The 27,380-nt window shown below is 34.2% G+C and overlaps 1 protein-coding gene across 3 annotated transcripts in view; it reads left to right on the top strand.

Annotated features, from left to right (window-relative positions):
• The window catches only part of LOC115214428 (meiotic recombination protein SPO11-like), a 757,765-nt gene that overhangs the window by 440,999 nt on the left and 289,386 nt on the right, over positions 1-27,380 (top strand). The gene's annotated exons all lie outside the window — the stretch shown is intronic.

Consider the following 27,380-nt stretch of genomic DNA (forward strand, 5'->3'; position numbering starts at 1 on the left):
TTTTAGAATTTTTGTCCTGTATTATTAGTTTTAATTTATCATTTGATGTAGTATATTTTGGGATTATTTGCTTTATGAGGTTCTTGACAATGTATTCATTTATTCTGTGGTGAGTATGAATTTGATTCATAAAATACACTTTATGTATGGTTTGTGCATTTTTAATAGTCATAGTTCTAATGTACTTTTTGCAGTCTATTTCATCTCTATTTATTTGTCAGAACAAATGTTTGTTTTATGAGGATTTTTTCCCTGTGCTTTCTGTAGGGAAAGGAAATCTAAATGCTTTTTTTACTAATTATTTTACCACTGACATTTTTTTTTATCTGTGTTGACATTCACTGCCTCCATGTAAAAATATGAATTTATTTATGTCTTTGGAGTAAGCGGATATGATGTGTCTATTGTTTTCTGCTTAAATGTTTGTTTAGTAATGGAGTTATTGTATTGCTAAGAATTTATTTGTACTATTCTGGATGTTGAATTTTGATATGAAGTTGTTTTCTGTGTTCCTTTCATTTCTGGATGCGCTCTGGTGTGTACTTTATGATGAGGATATCTGTAGAATTTTGCTATTTATAATAATAGTGTTGGTGATGAGTAGAGCAATGGCTAAGTAAAAAGATAAGGCAATAGTAAAGATGTGAATATGGAAGACTACCAAGCAATATTCAACTCCAGCTAACACATGTCTCATAATAGACATGCTAATTTTAACTTTAGAACATAAGTATAGTTAAAATATGTATTTTATTCATGGTAATAATTACATCTGAATGAGATAGAAAATTCTGAGAGTTTTTGTTCAAGTCTCAATGGACTTTAGTAGCTTATAATATTTAATGGAAGGGATTTCTAATTGAATATGACTTCAGACAAGACTCAAATAGCATTAAACAGTTTAGAACACATTAAACTCAAAGTGAAAATATGTTATCATGCAAAATACAGAATACATAAGATTAAAGATATGGAAGGTGATGTATGCGTGTGTGTTTGGCTGTATAAAACAGAAGCCACATAGCTGTTGTTAAGTTTAATGTAATATACAGAATCATATGCAACTAGATGATGCAAATATGTTGCAAAAGTACCATAAAAATTACAGCAAAATCGTAAGATGCCAAATAGCAGATAGAACCATTGTGGACAGAATAATTAAAATGTCTTTAATATGAGGACCAGAAGTATCTGGTTTATTATTGTTCAGCAAAATACTTGGTGAATTTTTCATTGATATAAATACAGTCAATTTTAAGAATGACATTGAAACTGAGTATTTCCAAACACTATGTAGGTGACTGTTGTAATTCTAAAGATGACTGCTTTAATATCTGGCAGCAGTATTATGTTGAATGGTCCATATCCTCAAAAGAACACTGCTAGAGCATCCTTTTCTGACCAGTAAAGTATCTGACAGCAATGAAGCAGTTTTATTCAGTTGTGTGAAATACCTGGGTATTTTACGTTTTGGTTGTATTCTTGATTTTCCTCTGCATAAATTTTAATTTCAACCCTATCCCACCCTTCAAAAGCCAGCAACCATTATTTGGTCATAAGTCACTTAGCAAATCTGTCTGTCTTTAAGGGTGCATATACCAAAAGGAAGTGATCTGACTGGCTGAAAGTAGCTATAAAACGAATCACTCATATAATGCCCCTTAATGTTGGCTGCTACATCCAGTATTTCTTCTGCACATAGATGGCTGGTAACAATAAACCATCAAATCTGGAAATAAGCATATGCGAGTGTTGCCAAGCAATAAATGCATTATATATACTAGAAAGGAGAATATGAAATACTGTTGTATACAAGAATATTTAAACCTAGCTATGTGTGTGACACTTACATAGATCTGTGTGTCAATACATGTGAGTTGACACAGATACCTAGTTGTGTATACATGTGAGTGAATATTTGAGTGAATATTGAGGAGTAGAGAACTGATTCAGCTACATTGTATACTTTCTAACATAGAGGCGCAATGGCCCAGTGGTTAGGGCAGTGGACTCACGGTTGTAGGATTGTGATTTTGATTCCCAGACCGAGCGTTGTGAGTGTTTATTGAGTGAAAACAACTAAAGCTCCACGAGGCTCCAGTAGGGGGTGGTGGCAAACCCTGCTGTACTCTTTCACCACAAATTTCTCTCACTCTTTCTTCCTGTTTCTGTTGTACCTCTATGTGTCATGCCGAATCTCCCTGAGAACTATATTAAGGGTACAAGTGTCTGTGGAATGATCAGCCACTTGCACATTAATTTCACAAGCAGGCTGTTCCGTTTATCGTATCAACTGGAACCCACATCATCGTAACCAAAGGAATCCCACAACAATACTTTTTAACAGCTGAGAGGGAGGCTGATATTCTCCTTGTCTAGAATAATATATATTATGTTGTAATATGTTTCTGTATGTTACTAGTGCTTGTGAATAAACTAAAAAGCCAAGTAAGTCTAGCAATATTGTTATGTATGTTTGATGGGGACTGGGCAAAGCTGTTTGGTGGTGTTAGCAGTCTGGTTAAGATAATGTAGTGTGTTGAATAACACGAGCTGCAAAAATTGTCTACATTTACATTTAGTGGAAAAGGTCCCATTGATTATAAGTAAAACACTTCTATTATAACTGTAACTAAAAGTAGTATTTGAAAGAAGTGATGTTAGAAATTTGAGCTTAATGTGTGGGAGACTTGGAAACAGGCACTGATGTATGAAAACACACACATCATGAGTTAACTGTATGGTGTGCTGTGATTGTATGCAAGTATGGTGTGCCAGGGGTCACTAGGATAACATTGCAGAGGAGAAGGGGAAAACACTGAGCAAGCAGGAAAAACATGACTCTTGAGAAAAATATGTTTAATAGAAGTCTGGAAATATCTAATTCCTATTTAAAAACCATTCAATCAGACATGTATCTATTCATATCAAACATTGGTGATATCAATGTAAAAAGTTTTAATAGTTAGTGAATAAATAAAAGTGATGTTTATGAATGAAGGATGCTGAGTGAGTTCTAATACTGGTTCTATTGTAGAAATGCATATGTTAATTCTGAAATATAAATATAGTTGAAATATGCTTTATTTATGTTAATACTAACATCTAGATGGAACAGAAACATCTACGAGTATTCTGACAATTCAAAATGGACTTCAGTATCTAATAATGTTTAATGGAAGGAGTTTTTGATTTAAGGTTTCAGACAAGAATCACATGGTGTTAAAAGGGTGTAATAGACATACCAGATATCCAGAAATTAAGAGAAGACTTAGAAAACATTTCCATATTAAAACTCATCATCCAAAGTGAAATAAAACTCTTAGCAATGCAAAACCGTCTCCTGATATATATTCAGATAGAAAACAAAAGATGTATCTGTTTACATAAAAATGCATAAATAAATGTATAAACCTACACTGAAGCAGATGCAAAAATGTTTGTTGCAGAATCGTTACTAAAAGAAGTATTTAGATTTTCCTCCTCAAACAATGCTTAGGAAATCTGCAGAATCAAATAACATCAATCAGAAGGAAAAAAATGGATATTCTAACAAACTGATAGACCAAGCCATGAAAGTATACAAGAAGAAATGCACTGCAACAAATACATCAGTTACCATACCTTTAAAAATATACAAACCACATATAGATGCACACTAACTATTGTCTAGATTATTTGTTTAATGCAGGAGCCACATATGACAGACATCAGATATCTAGAAAATTAAAAGTTTGTTTCTTGGAATGTGACAATAATAATTGTATTTAATTTTCTTTTTATTTCCTAACTAACGAATAGACACCTGATCCTGTTGGTTGAATACTAACAAACAGACACCTGATCCTGTTGGTTGAATAGTCAAATAATAATTTTACACTATATGGTCTAAGAATTCAATTTAAAATAGGACAAAATTCAGACATAATATAGAAAATCTTAATTTAAGTAAAGTTTCACAAATTTATTTGTGAATGTACATAAGTATTTTCATGTTTTACAAAGTCAATTGAAGTCATCATCATCATTTAACATCCATTGTCCATATTGGCATGAGTTGGACAGTTTGACCAGAGCTGGCAAGCTGGGGAGCTGCACCAGATTCCAGTCTGATTTAGCATGATTTCTATGGCTGGATACTCTTCTTGACACCACCCACTTTACAGTGTGTGCTGGATGCTTTTACATGGCATCACACTGGTACTTTTATGTGCAGAAAATATTCAAGTGTTTGCTTGCTTGCTTGCTTTTAAAGTAAAAATATTTCCTATCAGATAATTGATAGTTGCATAGAATAAATATTCATAACACACAGATTTTTAAACTGTTGGGAAATGATTTCTTATGACTTAAGATAACTGATTTTTATTCTGCCAAGATTGAGCCCAAGTTTATGGTTAACCAAAGGCTTGAGAGAATGTAAAGAAATACTCTTTATCATGGCTGTCAGTGAGAGAAGTGGCAGAATAAATATGTGGATATTTACTTATTTGATATACTAGCTTAAACTTTCTCAAGGCTATTATGTTATGCTTAGCTAAATTTTCTGATTATTAAAAACGTGTATGACTATGATGAGGAGAAAATGATCATGTACTAAAAGATAGCTCACAAGCTGCTAGATGATGAGCTAACATTTCTTATTGGTTAGAATAACACAATAGACCATGGTGAAGCTAAAATGTCTCTGCTTGAGAGTTTTTCAAAGTTTTGCAGTTCTCAAACAACTACTTAATGTTTGAGAACTACATGACTCAAACAAAATCAACACACGTTTTTATTGGGATACATATTCTGATACAGAATCTTATATAAATATTTTGGGGACAAAAAGAAAAGCTGGGATATTTTTCCTGATGTTTGTTTATTTTAGTTAACATCTGGCAAAGGCATGGATGAAAATATGCAAATGAAAAGCAAGCATATAAAATTAAACATATTTTAATCAGATTACGATACAGAATTACAGTCTTGTCATAACAATTTTTCAATAAATATGCAATGCTACTGTTATGAAGCTATTAAAGCTACTGTTTAATGCTAGTTGAGGTCTTCTGCATTTATATCATGTCTGTGAGTCACTGAAAATTTGACCCATGTGTTGTCAAGGCTCTATGGATTACGTGTACAACTTGTTTGCTTGTAAGGATTGCATAATGCTTTGGCTTCACAAACTTCACAATTAGAGTACACTAATTCACAGAAGTATATTGTACTAAAAATTTAGATGAACTGAACACTTTTTACTGGAACTTGTTTTCAGAACTCTGTAGTAAACTGGCATTTGTACATTGTCTTTAAGCCCAAGTTCTCAAGGAATTTTACTAGCTCCATGTCCTCAGCCAATGATTCTGTAAATAGAGCTTGGAGATTTGGTTCTATAAGAAATGTAAAGTTATACTTCAGTTGTTACATCAAATATGGCTAGGAAATTATCAAGTAGTCCTTGAAATTTATCGTTGCATTTTTCCTATTTATGGCCTTTTAAATATCAGGGAATGTTACTTCTCAGCTGAGATTTGGGAAGCAGTTGCAGTTTCTTGACAATATGTTTCTTTAAAAACCTTATTCTTTCCTGAAAGCTAAAAATTTTCTCAGTAAGATCAGAAACAATCTTTTTTGTGGTGAATCAAGTTCAAAGATTATTCATTGTATGAATAAAGAACATCAGATTTTGCATCCATTAATCATATTTCCAGATAGGGGAAGAATCTTTTCTTTTTATTACAAAAATAATAGGCGCCAACAGATCTACAAACCACCTCAAAACATTACTGTTTGATGGCCACCTCACTATGTTGTAGAAAGTGACATTATAAGGTTTATCTTCATCACAGTGTTTATATTCATTACTTCACTAACATTTCTGAAATATCAGTAGATCTCCTTGTTTAAGTATATAAAATTTGTAGTTTCAAGGACAGTCTGAATAACACCTTCATATTTCAAGTGTCTGGTTAATACATGTTCACAATTAATAATAATGCAATGAATAGGGAAAGCTGATGGAAAGCTGGGATCTCTTTTCATCAGTAAGAACAATTAATCTTGTATTTTCCCCCATCTATTGTAGGTTTTTCCATCTGTAACATGGACAAATTTATTCTGCAGAACATCAGCTTCTATTAAGGCTCTGCCAGGCACATTTTTAATGCCAGCTTACCAGTTCATTCCTTTTACTGCAACTAAGTTCTTTTCACTGCTACGACATCTATTTTTTCAATGTTACATTAGAGGAATCGACAAGCACTTACTGCCTAGGGAATTTTGAAAATCATTTTGCAATTTTGCCTGAATTATCAACATTGACCTACGAAATTCACCTCTCTTTAGTGTGATGTGAGATTGGTGCTTGTGCTATTTGTCTGTGAAGATTTGTGTTTTGGGGATTTCATACTGCTACAACTTTGCCTGTAGCTTTCTAAGCAAATTCACTACCAAAATATAGGGATTTAATATGAGAAATATTTGAAGACACCACAAAACCAGCTTCTGTTATTCTATCAGTTTCCTTACTACAGTGTCTGCTGGCTGTTTTTCTCAATTCTGATTTAAGTGGATAATCATATTAGGTAGTTTTATGATTTTCTTCATTGTGATATTCTAAGTTACTGGCTTTGAAATGACTGGGTGACACATGGTAGCTATGACACAAAACTATGTTCCCTTCAATGGGGAATACAAAATCTTCCCGTTGCTCTTGATTAAATTTTTTTTTATCTTCTTATATTCATTTCTAAAAATTTGATGGCACAAAATGTTGAAATACTTGTAAACACTTACATCTAAAGAGTAACAGCTAAGTCTACCTCTACATTTTTAATTTGTAGTAAATCAAAGTATTTTCAAATATGGCTTTAAATTTTCTACATAATTTCTGATTATAGTTATAAATGATATAAAATTATTTCACTATTCTTTTATGTGTGGCAGCCTAAAGTCTGTGGCCATGCTGGAGCACTTTAATTTCTCTTGGAAATATTTAACTCTCTTTCTTTCTCTCTCTATGGACACACAAACACACACATGTATATAAAATGAAAGATGAAGTTAATGTTGTCTATAGCATCCAAAATACACTAATTTTCAACCCATTCATGATGCTACATTTATATATAACGGGAAGCTTTATGAAAATAGACAAAAGACGAAGGCAGGTGGAAAACAAACAAACAATTGTATTAGTACGGCGCTCAGGAAATATAAATAAAACAAGTCTTTAACGTTTCGAGCCTACGCTCTTCAACAGAAAGATACACAGAGAGAAAAAAAACACAGAAAGAGGGAGAGAAAAAAATGCGTGCAGTAACTAACGAATCAACATGGCGATCTGATTTCGGCCAGAGGTCAAAGATCAAACATGAGACGCGAGAGCGAAATAAGGGGAGATAATAGGGTTGATAATAGGGTTGAATGACCAGCTATTAGTGCGTAGGAGGGGTCTGGACGTGTGTATGTATAGGGTTGGTGTATGTATTAGTATGTATTAGTATGTATAAAGGTGTGTGTGTGTGTATGAGAGAGTATTAGTGCGTAGGATAGGTCTGGACGTGCGTATGTATGGGGTTGGTGTATGTATTAGTATGTATTAGTATGTATTAGTACGTATTAGTATGTATAAGTGTGTGTGTATGAGAGAGTATAAGTGCGTATGAGGGGTCTGGACGTGTGTATGTATAGGGTTGGTGTATGTATTAGTATGTATTAGTATGTATTAGTACGTATTAGTATGTATTAGTTGGTGTATGTATTAGTATGGCACATCATATATGATGTGATGTGTAAAGTCGTGTGGTGTAGTGAGGAGAAGAGGGGGAGGGGAAGAAGAGGGGGAGAGGGGGAAGAGGAGAGGAGGGGGAGGAAAGAGGGAGAGGGGGAGAGAGAAGGGGAGTGAGGGAGCAGAGGGAAGGGGAAGAGGGAAGAAGGGAAGGGAAGTAGTGGTGAAAGGATGAAGGACTGAAGAAGTAGGGGTCGGGGGGAAGGATAGGTGAGGAGGGGGGAGAGGGGGTTAGATGAGGAGGGGGGGAGAGTTGAGACCAAATGGCGTATAAGAGCGAAGAGAGAAGATTAATTCCTGTTCACGGCACAAACGGGAATCCGGATGGCCTCTGTGTAAGGACAAACCGAACACAGATAGGTGTTGCAAGGAGTGACCGGTGGAGCGGAAATGGCGTGAGACCGGTGTGTTGTTCGCAAGGTGGATGTCACGAAGGTGTTCCGCGAACCGGTCAGCCATATATATATATATATATATATATATATATATATATATCAAGGAGTGGTTGGCGTTAGGAAAGGCATCCAGCTGTAGAAACACTGCCAGATCAGACTGAGCCTGGTGCAGCCTCCTGGCTTCCCAGACCCCAGTCGAACCGTCCAACCCATGCTAGCATGGAAAGTGGACGTTAAACGATGATGATGATGATGATGATGATGATCACGTGACCGACCAGACCATCAGATGTTGCTACACATCGCTAGTCACAATGTGTTCCCATTGTTTTAGCCTTCGAATGACGCCACCCTGCTGGCTAAGCGACCAGGCCAATATATATATATATATCATCATCTTCATCGTTTAACATCCGTTTTCTGCGCTAGCATGGGTTGGACTGTTCGACCGAGGTCTGGGAAGCCAGGAGGCTGCACCAGGCTCCAGTTTGATCTGGCAGTGTCCAGCTGTAGAAACACTGTCAGATCAGACTGGAGCCTGGTGCAGCCTCCTGGCTTCCCACACCCCGGTCGAACCCAACCCGTGCTAGCACTGAAAACGGATGTTAAACGATGATGATGATGATGATGATGATGATGATGATATATATATATATATTATATATATATATATATATATATATATGTATATGTATATATGTATATATATATGTATATATATATACATATATATGTATATATATATACATATATATGTATATATATATATATATATATATATATATGTATATATATATATGTATATATATATACATATATATATATATGCATGTATATACACATACTAAAATCACCCTTAGATTTATATGGCAAATGTATATACTGTCAGAAGAATTTAGCTGTCCTATTGAAGCTGTCAGTATATATAAACAGGCTTTCCACACAGCTATAAGAGTTTTAACTCTTATTTCTAGCAATAACTGTGCTTTTAGCACCCACAATTAGTGATGACTAAATTTTTCCTATATGGCTTTGGATTGTGACTACCTGCTTACATTATGTGTATATCTATCTACCTATCTATCTATCTATCTATCTATCTATCTATCTATCTATCATCTATCTATCTATCTGTCTGTCTATCTATCTATCTGTCTATCTGTCTGTCTATCTGTCTGTCTGTCTGCCTGCCTGTCTGTCTGCCTGTCTATCTATCTATCTAAATAGCTATCTATCTATCTATCAAGGCTAGAGAAGAAAGAGAGAGAGAGAGAGTGTGTGTGTGTGAGAGAGAGAGAGCAAGACATCAGGACAACCAGAATATGTAGAGGGAGGAAAGGCGAGAGAATGAGTGCAAAAAAGCTGGGATATGTGGTGGGGTGGAATCAGTAGAGGAGTGATTGGTAATGGATGGATGTTGGGATAGAGAAAGAATAGGTGTTGGGTGGCAACTGAAGTCCCTCCCCTAGAGGATGAGTACTGACTGGTAACACTACAAGGTGAAGCTAAAGTGTATTAGATTGAGGGACGAGGGTGGTCCAAGGCAGGTATGTGGGCCTAGGAAGGTGTGAGAAATCAAAGTCGGGTTAAAATGTGAGAAGCACAGAAGTGGTGGAGAAGTGAGAGATGGAGAGCTCTGAGGGATGAGAAGATAGGCATCATAGAGAGAAGTGAGCAATTAGTAGACAGGAGGGGTCAGGATGTAAGGTGAAGGAACAAGACTTAGCAAGGTACAATACACACACACACACACACACACACACACACATACATACATACATTCAGTATAGCAGAAGCCATAGCCACTCATAATAAAAAGGAGTACTGGTGGAATGTCCCAGTGAAGACCTCAATAAAATGTAAACACAACAGATCTGATAATGATTTGGGATAGAGAAGAGAAACTGTGCACAGTTGTGGAAATTAGCTGCTCAGCAAATGTTAACATAAAGCTGAAAATCAGTGAAAAAGAGTAACTATTGAGAAATCTGCAGTTACTCTATCCAGCTGACAAGTTCAGATTTATACCGGTAGTTATTGGGGCCCTGAGATATGTAACACCCTGCCTAAATACCAATCTTTAGAAATTAGGCTTCTCAAAACCAGTAAGGAGAAAGCTAATTCGAAGAAGACTACAGATCTAGTCCATCACTGGAACTGTAAAAAATAATCTGTAAAACTTTCCAGAAGTTTATTATTTTAATATATATGAGCATGTCTAGATATGCAACTATATGCATAAAAATACAAACATAAAGCAAAATATACAAATCTGCACACATACATACATACATACAGACAGACAGACAAACAAAAAAACAAACAAACAAAAATACCCTGTTGTTGATGCTGAAATTCCAATGAAGGAGCCTTGGATCTAGGTTAGTAACCTGCTATTTCTCTATTGGCAAGTAATCTTGAAATAAAACTGAATAATGACATATGTACATAGATACATACATACATACATACATACATACATACATACATACATACAAACGTACATTCTCAAAACCCAATCTATTAGTGGTATAGTAAAGGCATGTAAGACATTCTAAAAATTCCCCATCTGAGATTTTTAGGTGAATAGAAGCACACAATTGATTGTGTGCATTGACAACTCAAACTACACACCAACTCAACTGTATATTTACAAACACTAGGAACTTTCTTAACTCAAAATGTCTTGTCACTTTGTTAGCAACCAGCTTGAACTATGTGAAGAAGAATTTAGATAAAACTAAAAAAAAAAATGCATACATAACACAAAAGTTGTGCTAGAAGGCATGACATTACCCAAAGGTATGAGCATGGTAGATCAGTTCAACACTCTACATCTATCTAACATGCTTAGACAATCTTTATAATGTTAAATCAGCTTGTGTGTGGTGTCTGCCACTGTATATAGAAAAAAAAATCAAAAATGTAACCTCTGTTAATGCTTTATATAATGTACATATTTTAGAAGAAAGGAAAAACACCAATTTTGCAAGTTTAAATGACCAGTAACATAGCAGATGCAGCCAGCCCTTCTCCTCAGCATTATTAGCAAAAAATACACTCCAAAGAGAGAAGCAGGCTGTTATATACATCATCATTTAACGTCTGCTTTCCATGCTGGCATGGGTTGGACGATTTGACTGAGGACTGGCGAGCCAGAATGGCTGCACCAGGCTCCAATCTAATCTGATTAGAGTTTCTACAGCTGGATGCCCTTCCTAATGTCAACCACTCCAAGAGAGAACAGCTATGTTATCGTAGGAGAAAAAGAAAGGAGGGGGTGGTGCAAGGGTAAGAGAACATAAGAGAAGATGTGATGGAACAAAAAAAAGAAAGGCTAATGCATATAATATCAATAAAATACTAATAATGATAATTGTAACAATAATTATACTAATACTACTAATAATGATATTTCGTTATTACTATCATTATTATTTTTATATCATTACTGCTATTTTGATTTTATGGCTTTTTATTGTTATTGGTGTTCTTTGTGTTGCTTTTATTATTTTGCATTGTCTTACTACTACTACTGCTACTACTACTACTACTACCACCACTATTATGATGGTCTGCATTGGCAGACAAACATTAGCCTCTTTCAAGTCTTTGATCATATATAAGAGTGAGGAGCTTAATAAGCAAAGTAAGCAAACCACTTTGTCATTTGGACATTTGTGTTACCAATGCCTTCTCAAACAGGAACCTTTGCATTTTAATGAAGATCAACATTTACCAAACTGTCTGAATATATGAGTGCAAAAGGTGGCGGCTTTACAGAAAACCAAATCAGAACACTACAAGCTTTGTATAAGGTATATCATTGTATAAAGTATATCAATGCAGTCACTTGGAAAGGCAACAATCTCTCATACAGAAATTGTCAAGCATACCTTATCTATTAGTTTCCAAGCAAAGGTCATGAAGAATATTCTCTGCTGGACCAGCCACATAATCCAGATGGAGCAGTCCTATTGCCAAGAATAGTACAATAGTATTCTTTGGTGAGCTAACAAAGAGCTCTCATCAATGTGATGGTTTCTGAGAAATGGTGTCACATATACATACTAATTTGGTATGTGATGGAACATAAATGGCGGTGCCCCAGCATGGCCACAGCTCATAAGCTGAAACTAGAATCAATCAATCAATCATAAGATGGAGAGGGCAATGTTGTTGGATTGATGGATAGTCATAATATGTGTGCATATACATACATATGTATATGTCTCTAAGTATGTATATATATATATATATATATATATAATATATATATATATATAATATATATATATATATATAAAGAAACTAAATGAGAAGTTGTTTTACATCAACACAAATTTCTGCCATCCAGCCATAGGCATCAACAATGGAATTTTTTAGAAATTTCTGTCGACCTTTTTTGGAGTAGTATGCGTACTGTGAAAAATTATAATGGTTATGGACTATGTGTCTAATTTTCGGCATATTTGGCACTAGAAAATTTTTTGGTTTGCCCTCATTTATAAGTTGTTTATAAATTTAACCTTTAAAGGTATTTTTTAATATGCTGGCCATTGATAAAATTTTTTTTTGAAAAACATTTTATCCTACATTAAATATATATATATATATAAAGAATATGAGAGGTTTAGTTCACTGGTGATCTAAAATGGATAAGCTGTGTAAGTGCTATAATTGGTTATCCATTAGGTTCCAAGTTTACAGCTGAGACTGGAGCTAGGGATCCATAGTAAGCTTCCGAGATAGCAGGGATATATTAGAGTAATAAAGACAACAAAACCAAGGCAGGATGAGTATCTCAAGTCATTTAGAATATTTAAGTAGAGTAAGGTGAAATTGAAGTTATTAATTAATTAGTTAGTTAATTAATTAATCATTGGATTCTTACAGCTGTTTCTGGAATATCTCAAGTGATAGGTTGGCATCCTCATACACTGGGTATTCTGTCATCAGAGACAAGGTGAGTGTGTAGGAACGTTCTCACAAAATTCACAGAAACAACTGTATGACATTTAATAATTAATTAATTGATTAACTAATTAATTAGCTAATTATTTCAAATTCACCTTACACTAATTAAATATTCTAAATGACTTGAGGTACTCATTCTATCTTGGCGTTGTGTTGTGTTCTTGAGCAAAGCACTTAATTTCAGGTCAATCTGCAATCATTTCATCATGTGACACCTGTTGCACCTGTACAGGTAGTGTCAATTTGATGGAGGGAATGAGCTTATGTGTACACAAGCATTTGATCACTATAAACAAATCATCTGTGTGGTTGTTTGTTAAAAAATTTGTCAAACCCTCATACGTCACCTAACAACAGATGACTCTATTGTATATATATATATATATATATATATACACACACACACACATACTAAATTATTAGCAATGGAAGTAGTATTAGTACCAAAGGCCAATCTTTATATTCAACTTAACATGGCCTTGAGAAATCCCCTCATATAAGCACATGGTACATAAAGGTATGGACAGGAACTGTAGCAGATAAGAATTGTCTGTTTCAGGCACCTGCTGGTTATTTGCAATTTACATGTACTTTTTATCTACTATGTGCCTATATGAGAAGACCTCTCAAAGCCAATATTGCAGTATTCAATGTTCTAACAAGACAACCATGTTAAGTTGGATGTAAAGATATATATTTTTATACCTCTGTCTACATATGTAAGCCTTTGTATGCATGATACACATACACACACATAGATGAGGGACAGTCAAAAATTATATGCACTCTTGTTTTTTCCACATATTTACTCAAAAGCAGGGGATAATCGAATACGTCATTTTTATATATAGTCCCCTTTCTTTTTGATGCACTTAGTCCAACAGTCCACAAGCTTGCGTATTCCCTCCAAGAAGAAGGTTTTCGGTTGGTCATGCAACCATTTATGCACCACTTCCTTCACATTGTCATCCATAAGAAATTGATGGCCTCATAAACCATCTTTGAGTGGTCCAAAGATATGATAATTGGAAGGTGCAAGATCTGGACAGTAAGCAGGGTGTTTCAGCACCTTAAAACCCAATTGGTTAATGGTTTCAATGGTCTGGATGGCTGTGTGTGAGCACACATTGTCATGTGACAACAAAACTTCCTTTGACAATAGACTTTAGCATTTAGTGTGAATTGCTGGCTTCAGTTTGTTGACCAGCAAAGCACTGTATATTGCACTGTTGATCGTACACCCCTTTTCTAGAGAAATCAGATCACTGCTCTTTGTTCTTCTTTGGTGCACATTGCCAGTGGAGTGGCCATGTTTGCATTGTAAAGCCAGATAGAAAAATGGTGTAATCAAGCTCAAATTTTGATCATGTGACCACAATAGTACCAACTATAAGCATGCATGTACAGAAGGCAGTGTGACAATAATAACGATATGTTATGGTGAAAGAGCAGATAATCTTTGACTTCCCCTCGTATACATATAATTAAGATAAACCAAGTAATGATAATTTGAATGCATTTAATATGTATGTTTCAGATAATTGTGCAGTGGATAAAAAAAGATTCACTTCTTATGCAAAGTCTTCCTCAGCTAAAATGTATCAAAATATCAAATATATGCATGCACACACACACATGTGTATGTATGTACGTAATGTATATCTGTGTGTGTGTGTATTATCAAAATATATCAAGTAGATTATATGTTTGCCTTATAATCAACAATTTTTTTCTATTATAACCATGGAAAACTTCAGGAACATAAATCCAAGTGAAGAATGCTAAACAACTTCATCTTTATGGTTGTATAACATTCCTTGTGGACAGTGAAAAAGGGTATTTTGGTTGTGCTGGACAACAGTATTTTCCTCAGTAGATTTTACATCTATGTGGATATCCACTGTCATATTAACATGCTGCAAATTTGGTGTAGTATCTTGATCCTGTTATATATTTGCAGCAAAGATTGATATTTCTAAATTTTTATTTGTGGATGTTTGCTTTCTGAATTCTTATAACTTTATTGTTATCATTAGGCAGGTTATTAATTTTTCTTTATCCACCACAACAGATAGATTGTTCTCACCATTTTTACATATGATGTTAGCATTACTTTTATAATCTCTGGAGCTGTTTTCAATTTTCTGTTAGGCACACATCAATAAAAAGTACTTATCTATTGGTTCTTACTTTTTACCCCAGAGGATATCTTGAAGTTTGTCAGCTATTTTTATTATGTTTTTATCTCTGGTTTTCTCTGAGGACTAGTAGTTTGAATTCCCCTTGTCTTTCACTTTAGGTCATATTTCCAATAAAACCAGAAATTAGTACCAAGGTTGAGAACTTAAAACCAAGTTTATCCAAATGTTAAATTCATCATCATCATCATCGTCGTTTAACGTCCGTTCTCCATGCTAGCATGGGTTGGACGGTTCGACCGGGGTTCTGGGAAGCCAGAAGGCTGCACCAGGCTCCAGTCTAATTTGGCAATGTTTCTACAGCTGGATGCCCTTCCTAACGCCAACCACTCCGTGGTTGGCGTTATATAAGCAAAAATCTAGGGTAGCTATGGGTTCTCTACTAAGTCACATTTTTGTTATATTCTACATGTTCACAATATAAGCCAAATGAGACCAATGCATAATTATATAATATATGATAATTATGTTAACAATATACTTGTCATAATAAAAGTACTGAAAGATTTAATGAGATTAAAAGACAGCTTAATATCAGGTCATCCCATAAGTTCTGTTCGATTTTACCTTTTTTAAAATTGAATGAAATTTAATAGTATTTTAGAATATCTAATGGAATTAAAGATCATTTGTATGCATTTGTATACATTTAAACTAATTAAATATTATTTTACAGAATGATAGAATTACAATTTCTTTGATTAAAACCCTTTCTAACATGGAAGTATCCAAAGAGCATTTGAGGCACATAATGCTTTATGAGTACGAAAAAGGAAACTCTGCAGCCGAAGTGACTCGAAACATACACTCAGTTTATGGGAAAGAATGCTTGAATGAAAGAACTTGCAGAAGATGGTTTGCAAAATTCAGAAGTGGAGATTTCAGCCTTGAAGATGAAGATCGAACAGGACTTCCAGTTAAGTTTGATGATAGGCCCCTTGAGACATTACTTAAAGAAAATCCTGCATTACCAGTTGAAGAATTGGCAATAAGTTTAGTTCAAACCATACAACTGTTCATCATCATCTTCAACAACTTGGAAAGGTTCCTAAACTTGGAAAATGGGTGCCTCATGAATTGTCCGAAAGCAACCACAAATCCCAAGTTGACATCTGCTCTTCTCTCCATTATCGCAAACTCATTTCACCTTTTTTGGATAGACTTGTGACTGGTGACAAAAAATGGATCTTCTATTGAAGTGCCCCAGCATGGCCGCGGCCTTCGGGCTAAAACATTTTTAAGGATTTAAGGATCGTAAACAGTGGCTTGGTAAAAGGGGAAAAGCTCAACTATGACCAAAAAGGGAACTTCATGGGAAAAAGGTTCTTCTCTCTATCTGGTGGGATTGCAAAGGAGTAATTCACTTTGAATTGTTACCACCTAATGCAACAATCAATGCTCAAGTCTACTGTTAGCGATTAGAGCATTTGTACCAAGCTTTGAAGAAAAGACCTGCTTTAGTGAATCGAAAAGGGGTGATGTTTCACCAGGACAATGTGTGACCCCACACTGCAAGGATCACATCACAGAAGATCGATGAACTTGGTTGGGAAAAATTACACAGCCACCTTATTCTCCTAATCTTGCTCCTTCAGACTACCATTTGTTTCATAGTTTACAGAATCATTTGGGAACATAACTTTCACAAGCCAGGAGGATGTCGAAACTGACATTTCATAGTTCTTTGCATTGAAACCAAAAGAGTTTTACATTGATGGGATTAAAAAGCTTGTAAATAGATGGAAGGAAGTCATAGATAATCAGGAAAAGTACATTGAGGATTAAATTTCAATTAAATATAACATTAGATCATTGTATTCTTTATTCAAACTTTGGACAGAACTTATGGGATGACCTGATAGTTTAATAAACAAATGTTTTAAAATTCAATACCCAGAATAGTCTCAATAAAAGTCTTAGGGATACTTTAATTCCATTTCTAGACATAAACTTTGAGATAAAAAAAAAAAAAAAAACATATTACATCCTCTCCTTGTACACTAAAACCTCCAGTATCTACTTATGCTTACATAGAGATAGGGAATATCTACATAAATATTAAATATCTGTAGTGAAATTTTTACATTGATGAATATTTTACCTTTTCCATAAAACACCACACAGAGAAATCTAAAGACAAAAACAAACAGGTATCAGCAATATGTATTTAAACAAGCTGGTAGACCAGACTACAAATAATACAGAAACAAATTCAAAGAGACAAATGCATCAGGCACTACACAGTAATAAGATAAAAATCACACATAGCATGTATTATTTAAATATATTCTAGCTATACTAAATCTGTGGTTTTTAATCTGGGGAGTAGCTCCTTATATGGGCATTGTAAGATCACAATGTGGCAGAAAATTCTGATATAAGAGGGTGTTGTGGAAGCCATGTGATTTGGATTCAATCTTACAGTACAGTAACTTGGACATGTGCTTTCTGCAATAGCTGACCAAAACTTTGTGAGTGGATTTGGTTAATGGAAACTGAAGGAAGTCCATTGTGCCTAAATATACATTTATATACATATGAGGTGTTGAAAAGTTCCTGGCTTTAAGAGTATCGGGGAAAGTCCTGGTTAGAGGCCCAGCCTTCCAAGTATTTTATCAGGGCTTAAGAAAATAAAAAGACTGCTGCAGTAAGTGTGTGAATCTGAGAGGGAAATATGTTGAATAAAATCATAATAAACTGATTCTCCTGTATTTTCTTTTACCAAAAGCCAGAAACTCTTCAGCGCCCTTTTGTACATATGCATGCGTGTACAGTATACACCTATGTAATTGTGTCAATTAAGTCAAACCTTTTCTTGTTATCACATGATGATTGTAATTAGATGTCAATGTTACACAAGTGACATCTTCCATTTCAAATCCGCAAAAAACATGTCTGACCATGAAGAAATATTTTCTTGCTTAGAAACAGGCAATAACGACAGATATTTGACCATAGAAATTTGACTCAATATACTTTGATTGCCCCATGCAAGCATGGAAAGTGGATATTGAAATGATGTTAATGATGATGATAAAGTTCTAATCTTTTATGGTAATTTCCACGAAATTTTCACAAGGGGCACGAGTCAATGCCCATATCTAAAAAGAAAGCACATACTAGAAGAGATAGTGCAGGCAAATATTGATAACAAATCACTGCACAAAATTAGCTTCTATTTGCTTAATGTAAGCTCTCGTTTTGTGATGTTTTTCGATTTTCTACTCCAAAATATGAGAAAGGTTTTTTCTTCTGAAACCTTATTCTGTGAAAAAGCAAGCTGCTTTACAAGTTTGGAATAACTGCAGTAGATGAATGCAATATGAAAAATTCATAAAACTGAGTGCAAAAAGCATTGCATACAAACCATCTATTACTACAAAGAGTAAAAAAAAAGAAAAAACTTTCTTTCAGTAAGAAAGCACATACTTTAAAGTCTATGAACATGTTGCAAGTGAGAAATGTTATTTACAAATTAGATTTTCACTTTGAAAGGTGTAAAGTAATAAAGCCACTACTCTAGTAACCATATTGGTCATACAACTATAAGTGTCCTTGTGGCCTACTATATATGCACACATTACACACACACATGCACGTGTGTACACACACACACACACATGCATGCATATGGCTCAGCAGTTAGAGGGTCACGCTCACAATCATGGGGTAGTGAGTTTGATTCCTTAACTGGGTTGTGTGTTGTGTTCTTAAGCAAGACGCTTCATTTCACATTGCTCCAGTTCATTCAGCTGTAGAAATGGCTTACAAGGTCACTGGTACCAAGCTGCATCAGCCCCTTTGCCTTTCCCTTGGATAACATCTGTGGCATGGAGAGGAGAGGCTGATATGCATGGGCAGCTGTTGGTCTTGTGCCTCAGAGGGTAATTTTCTAGGTGCAATCTCATGGTCATTCATGACTAAAGGGAGTCTTTACTCTTTATATATATATATATATATATATATATATATATATGTATGTGTGTGTGTGTGTGTGTGTGTGCACGCATGTGTGTATACATACACATATATTTACATACATATATATATGCACACATACTTATGCATATATATATATATATACCAGATTCTATTTTCACATTTCAAGCTTTGATAAATGGTTCCAACAAATGACATGCAAAAGTATATCCCATCAAATTCTTATTGTCTGCTGCCATCATTGTGCCAGAAGCTCAAATCCACACTTATACCATTTGGCTGGTTTGGAAGTAAAATCTCCATGCACCCATTTTTAACCTCATCCACATTGCTGAACCTCTGTCCTTGCAAGAAATGAGCCATGGCTTAGAAAAGGTGGTTATCTGATGTTGCAAGGTCTGGACTATAAACAGGGTGAAGTAGCACTTCCAGCTTCTCAAGTTTGTGCATAATCACATTGGCTGTGTGTGCTGGGGCTTTGTCATGCTGTAAGAGTGCATGTCTTTGACCAATGCCAGGTAGCCAGCTTTCAAAGCATCATATATTCACTACAGTCGTTGGACGTAAAGGTTAGCGCTCACAGCATTACCACCTAGGACAAGCTCAAAGTACAACAACCTCCAAAATTCCATCAAACATGCATGACTTTCTTTGACAACAGGTTCTGAAGCCTGACAAGAAAGAAGCTACTGATTTCTCTTATAAGGATTACAAAAATAGATCCATTTTCCATCCCCAGTTACAATGCAGTTCCTAAGTATTTGCCAACAGTTGTTTGCTAAATTTTATACATTGTTGAGCTTGGTCATTGGACAGTTCATGAGGAGCTTCTATACAGCATCTGTTCCCAAGGCTTATGGAAATATCAATTAATGGTACTTTGTAAAGGACCAAGTTCTGCCAACAATGTATGAGTGCTTGTGTTTGGCTGTTACCTTCCTTGAGACATCTGACCCAGTTTTGGACCACATGCTCATTTACAGTTCCTGGGCCTTCCACATCATTAAATTTCTTTTGCTGTTTCCCTTGCGCTCAGTCACTGTTTTCACAAGTTGCATAAAATGACTATTTTCAATTCTTTCACCACGCATTATCAGAGCTGTAAAATAATTAATAAACAATTAACGTTTATATCTTGATAAACAATTCAGCAACAATTTGACTAGTTGTATCAAATTTATGATATAACATAAAGATACAAGTTCAGTGTAAATCTGAAAAAACTTTTGACTCAACCTGGTATACATATTTGTAGATGTATTCATATACAAAATAATGGAAACACCTTAAAATTTCAAACAAATTATTTTAATATAGGGTAGGACTACCTTTGGAAGTAATTACAGCTTGAATTCTATGAGGTATGGACTTGTACAAAGTTTGAGTTTTTTCCAAAGGAATTTTTATCTATTCTTCAGCTAAAACAGTCTCCAGTTCTTATAGTGATGATGGTGAAGGATATCGACTCCTTACCTGTTTTTCTAAAATGCACCATAAATGTTCAATAATACTGAGATCTAAGGACTGTGGTGGCCAGATAAGATGTTCAACTTCACTAGAATGTTCCTCGTGCCATTCAGTGACAATTTTAGCTGTGTGAATTGGTGCATGATATTTGGTTTTGTGCAGCTCCTGACAAACAGTTTTTGTGGAAATTAGGAAGCTGAGGGGTTCATTAAGGTCTGCAGTAATTTTGGGAGCAGTACTTTTGTGTTCCTTTCAAACAATTCGCATAAGAGTCCGACTGTCCCTATCTAAAAGTTTTGACTTTCTTCTGGAGTTTTGTTTTGATGAGGCAGTTTTTTCCTCTTTTTCAAAGGCTGTCATTACTTTTGAGGCAGTACTTCTTGATACACCAAACAGTTTGGCTGCTTTCATTATGCTAGCACCTGCCATACGAGCACCAACAATTTGACCTCTTTGAAAGTCCGATAGAGCTGTCATTTTAATGAATTTTAATTACCTTTTTCTTTCTTTTCTACTATTTTATTCTCTTCTATTTACTCTATATCGTTTCAACATTTCTCCCAGGTGTTACCTATTACAATGCATCTTGGCCTAATGGTCATTAATGTTTGTCTTTATTGTTTACTCTGTGCATCCACTCTGTCATTTTTTGTTCTTTCAAAGCTCTAACTCTCCACAAATTTTATATTTAAAAATTTCTGGATGCTGTTGTTTTATGAGAGTTTCCTATCTTGTCGTTGAAAGCTCAAAATGGGAAGTAATTAATAGTCGGCAACTGAGGAAGGGGTTAGGCTTCTTTTTGTATTTTGTCCCGTACTTGTCTCTCATTATGTGTTTATGTAAGTTTCACTCATTGGTGATGTCCTGTACTTGATGTATGTTATATTTATTTATTTATTTATAATCAAACCCCATGCAGCCTTGTCCACGTCAAGTTTTTACTTACATATATATATATATATATATATATATATATATATATATATATATATATATATATGTATATATATATATGGTAAGAAGCTTATTACCCAACCACATGGTTCTGAGTTTGGTCTTGCTGCATGGAATCTTGGGCAAGTGTCTTCTACTATAGCCTCAGGCCAACCACAGCCATGTGAGTGGATTTGGTAGATGGAATCTGAAACAAGCCTGTCATATATATATATATATATATATATATAAATCTTTTATCTTGTACAAGTTTCAGTCATTAGATTGTAGCCATGTTGGGGCACTACCTTGATATGTGATATATGTATATATTTATGTGTGTGTGTCTTTGTGTCTGTGTTTGTCCTCCATCACCACTTGACAACTGGTGTTGGTGCATTTACAGCCCCATAACTTAGCAGCTCAGCAAAAGAGACTGATAGTATAAGTGTCAGGTTTTAAAAAAGAAAGTCCTGGTATTGAATTGTTCAATCAAAACCTCTCAAATCAGTGCCTCAGCATGACTGTAGTCAAAATGTCTGAAAGAAGTAAAAGATAAAAGTTATATATATATGTACAAGGTGCAGTGGATAAATTGACACCATTTTATATTTCTAATTTCATGCATGTGCATTGTTTGTTTTTGTTTTGTCAACTACACAGTATAATGGGTTGGTTGGGCATCGTCTATGAAGAAAACAGCACCATGACACAATTCTGCCAGAAATTTGGAAGCAGCATGCTGTACTGCTTGACATTCACATTGGAAACTCGGTACATGTCTGAGGACATGTATCGAGAGTGATAAAAATCAAACATCCATGGTGTTTGGAGTGATCACCAGTAGTGATGATGTTATGTCTCCATTCATCTTCCCACATGGCTTCACACAGAGGCCTACATCAAGTGCTTGGAGGAAGTAGTACTGCCCTGGGTGAAGAGAGTGGCTGCTGGAAGATCCTATATCTGGCAACAAGACTCTGCACCATGCTACACAAGTACGAGAACCCAATCATGGCTGTCAAACAATTTCTGCGACCACATCATCCTTGACATCTGGCCACCTAACTCCTCATATTGCAACCCTATTGATTATTATGTGTGGGTCACAATTGAGCAAGAGCCCAATAAAACTCCTTGTAACATCAAAGATTAACTAAAGGCAAGGATTGTGGCAGCATTTACCAACTTAAACAATACCGTCCCGAAGATTTGCAGGAGATTCCAAAGTTGTCTGTAGGCCCTGATTGAAGCCAATGGCAATTTTGTTGAACAAATTTACTCTTTAGTATTTCAAGTTATTTTTATGTAGTTTTGGTAAATATATCTTTTAAAATGAGATGTCAGTGTTACTTTCATTTTTGTGTAATTTAGATGACAGTTTATACACTACACCCTGTATATACCTTCATTCAGTTTATGTACACAAAAAGTGAATATTAATTGACTCACTACATCTGAAACTGAATATGGTTGACATCTCTTCTGATAAAATTTAAAGTTGTTATCAGAAAAATACATATACATAAACACACTCAATTTGATTTTTTGAAAATTGAAGTTGTCAGGCACTCAACGTTGGCCATCTTTGTTTCAGTTAAATTTGGCTGTATTTTTTTATGCCAATTAGTATAATGATTGTTTTGCCAAGGTTTCTATCAGCCAAAGACCTATTTCATATAGTGAAACAAATCATACATGTAAGTTTCTGATAAATTTAGCACTATAGATGTTCACTAAGAAGGGGAAAAAATCTGAAAGTAATCGGAATATTATTCTTTTAGATGTTAAAGGATTGAAAGATCTGATACAGCGATTAAAAAGTAAAAGGATTTGAAATCTATTAAGATGCTGACCAAGAAAGAAAATTATTAATAGCTCTCTACCTCTCTAAACAGACAACTTTATAGACATTTCGTTGAACAAATTGGCTGAATAAATACTGTTATCTGATTAATAGTTGTCATGGTAAAAACAGATTAAACAAGTTGGTAGACAGAGCAGTATCAGCAAACTAACGAGAAGGAAGATAACACTAAATACTATTACATCTACTTTTGATATTTTCATATTTTTGTCTGGCTCTTTTAGTTCTATCAGATACACTTTGATTTGCAAGTAATAATTATTGTATATATAATAAATATACATTTAAATGTACTAAAATGAAAATAATTTACTAGCTGAATATATCTTGTATATAGTCTTCTATATCTATATTCAAACATCAATTATCTTTATTCTTTCATTCTCAGTATGTTGGGACTTTTAAATATGTATTTTCAATACTTGCATTTGACATGAAATGCACTTCATATTTAATTTTTATCTTTAGGGTCAACAGAACAAGAAGTAGGGTTTTTTACTCATATTAAATATTCATTCTTGCTTATAAAGACATGATTATAATATAGTTATTGGAGAGAATTAAATGAATATTGAAAGACATCCCTTTCAGAAATGTTATCTTAAAGCTTAAAGATATTATTTATAAGCTCATAACTTGCATCACATCATTGGCACTTTGAACATAATACAATTTACACTTTTGTTATATTGATGCCTGTCATAATATTCTCACAGCATTGTAATTCTAATTTTAGTTCTTGTGTTTATAGCATCAATGATACCTAACATATTCATTGATGATCAACTACACTATGTAGAACCCTATCAAAATCTTTTGCCAGGTCAGTATACAACCAGCTGATTATTATTTGTATGTCTGCATCATTGTGAATACACCTTTCTAGAAGGAATCTTTATTAAAGTGTATAGCAAAAGTTATCTTAGTCATCACCTTGTCAATAACTTCTACAGTTGTTTCTAGAGAAAACAAATTACCTACATAGTGAATATTGTACTTATTCTTGCATGTTATTTTTTTTTATATAACTTGTCTGTAATATCATTATTTGGCTTAATCTTTAATCTTTAAAACATGAAATAGTTACTAATTTTGATGACATGCTCAGTGGGAACATCTTACCTAATGTTTTAGCTTCATAACATTTGTAACTAGATTTATATCCAGTGGAATCATTTTTGAAATTCTGCAACTATGCCCCTAGAAACCTGTCAGTTATGCTATATTCATATTAGTAATTGTAATATTCACATATGCTTTACCACTTTGGGTCAACAGTTTTTGTTGGAAAGTATGACTTATATGAATGTTTATGATCTTAGTGTTATTCTTTATATGTCAGCATTATAATGAATAAACTTTTCCTGAATGACATCTTATTAAATTATCACTCTACATAGCAAAATTTCTTTGGTTATCTCTAAAATATTTCCCAACTTAACTCTTATAGTTTTTTTTCCAGCTAACTTAATTTACTATGTCTTCCATTGAAGACTTTCTTAATTCCAACACTGTTCTCTTTATCATAATATCCTATCATGATTTTTATTGCATTGCAGAGCCTTTAATCTCATCATATTTTATTATTGTCTTGTTCTTTTTAAGTTGGTTTTTCCCTACCCCAAACTGAGATTGTTTTAAAATTTCAAACTTTTCTGTTTCTCTTCTATACTTTTTCACAGAACCCACCACATCTCACACTTGGATTCTTTTGTATTCTTCACCATTTGTTTATTTTGTATCATAGCAGAGTCAGAAATATATTTCTTGTCTTTATTTTTAGCAGTGTCATGTTGCCAATAACTGCATTTTTCAATTCACTCATTCTACATTCCTATCGAATAGACTAAACAAAGTTTCATTTCTTCAAAATATGCGGAAGACATTGTAAGTGAGAAGTGTCAATTATTTTAATGAAAACACGATTAGAACCTAGTTAATCTAATTTCATTTGTATCTAACTATTAGGTCACTCATTAATCAACTGCTTTTCTTAATTATTTGTTACAACCCATGGCTGTGGGGCTAAGAAGTTTATTTTACTACTGCATTGTCTAAAGTTCAACCTCTCCACAGTTAACTTCTAGCATACTGGTTGAAAGCCCATTGCTTTTATATATATGTGTTGCAGTGTGGTAAGAAACTTGCTTCTCAGCAACATAGTTCTGGGTTCAATCCCATCATGTAGCACTCAGAACAAAAGCCTTCTGCTGTTTTCTCAGGCTGAATAAAGCCTTGTAAGTGGATTTGGTAGATGAAAACTGAAAGTAGCCCAGTATGTGTGTGTGTGTGCCTTTGTGTCTGTGTTTGTCACCAACCACTGCTTGACATCCAGTGTTCGTGTGTTTACATCCCTGTAATGTAGTGGTTCAGCAAAAGGAATCAATAGAGTAAGTACCAGGCTTAAAATAAAAAGTACTGGGGTCAATTAATTCGACTAAAAATGACTTCAGGGTGGTGCACCAGCTTGGCCATAGTCTGGTGACTGAAACAAGTAAAAGATAAAGGATAAAAATATATGTAATATATATATGTAATTGAGAATGCAAGGGCACATATATGTGTGTGCTTTTAGCTGATATATAATGATTAAGACAAGATACATTAATGAAAAATTTGAAAACATTTTGCTCGAAAGAAATGTCCTATATTTGTTCTACATGAAGGTACATACACTTCCTTGTCCCTTTCACTGCCAGAAAGAAACAATAATTGCCCCATTGGAAAACCTGCAACTAATGGCACCGTTGTAAACTAATTGTGCTATAAATGATTTTAAAAATTGAATAAAACTTGTAATTCAGCTACAATTTCCAGTAATATATGCATTTCAAGCCAATCTATGTATAACTATAGAACAATGAAGCTTATGCCCTTCATTGCAAAATTAATAATGCAAAGAGTTTTAAAATAATAACTGCTTAATATTTCACCTAATAAAATATTTACAATGTGCTATGCTTGCTCGTACAGTAGTTGGTCAAATGATTTCTGACACAATAAATCATATATAGGAAGAATATCTACACACGTGCATGATGCAAGTAAAAATAACATGATTATACAGCAAGAAGCCATGTCCATACACATATCAAAATACACAATATAAAATGGATTTTCTAACAAGTGCACATTATGTGTGTTTGTGTATATACATATGTATATGTATGCATGTATGTATGTATGTATGTATGCGTATATAAATATATATATATGAATATGCGCATATTTTTTTATGTACACACAAAGGTAGAAAAAAATATTGCAAGATCATTATTAAGAATTCCTATCAAAACTACACATATGTATAACTTTCTTTCTGTCCAAAATGATAAAAGGAAAACCTTATACATGCAAAATATGACACCTGAAGGCAATGAGGGAAATCACTGATAAAAAAAAATTATAGAAAAAGCATCTCCAATTAAGATAACTCCAAGAACCAACCTATTGATATATATATATATATATATATCATCATGATATATATATATGTATATGTATATATATATATATATATATATACACACACACAAAGTTTATTCATCATAAGGATCAATGGAAGTGGAGTTTTTTCCCCTTTATTTTTAACATATTTACTTGATTTATTCATCTTTTGTGAAGCTTCTTTCTAACCTGCTGAAAGTATGCATATTTTTCTCATTTTCAATAACGAGAAGATTTCAAATGGAATTAGTCGCCATCCAACCTTTTTCCCATTAACTCATAAAAACAGTTATTTACAAACAATGTTTTTAACAAGTGTACTATTGTTTACCACACTAACAAAATAACAGATTGTCGATGAGCTGACAGAATCATTAGAG

Source organism: Octopus sinensis, linkage group LG7, assembly GCF_006345805.1.
Source record: "Octopus sinensis linkage group LG7, ASM634580v1, whole genome shotgun sequence".
NCBI lineage: Eukaryota > Metazoa > Mollusca > Cephalopoda > Octopoda > Octopodidae > Octopus > Octopus sinensis.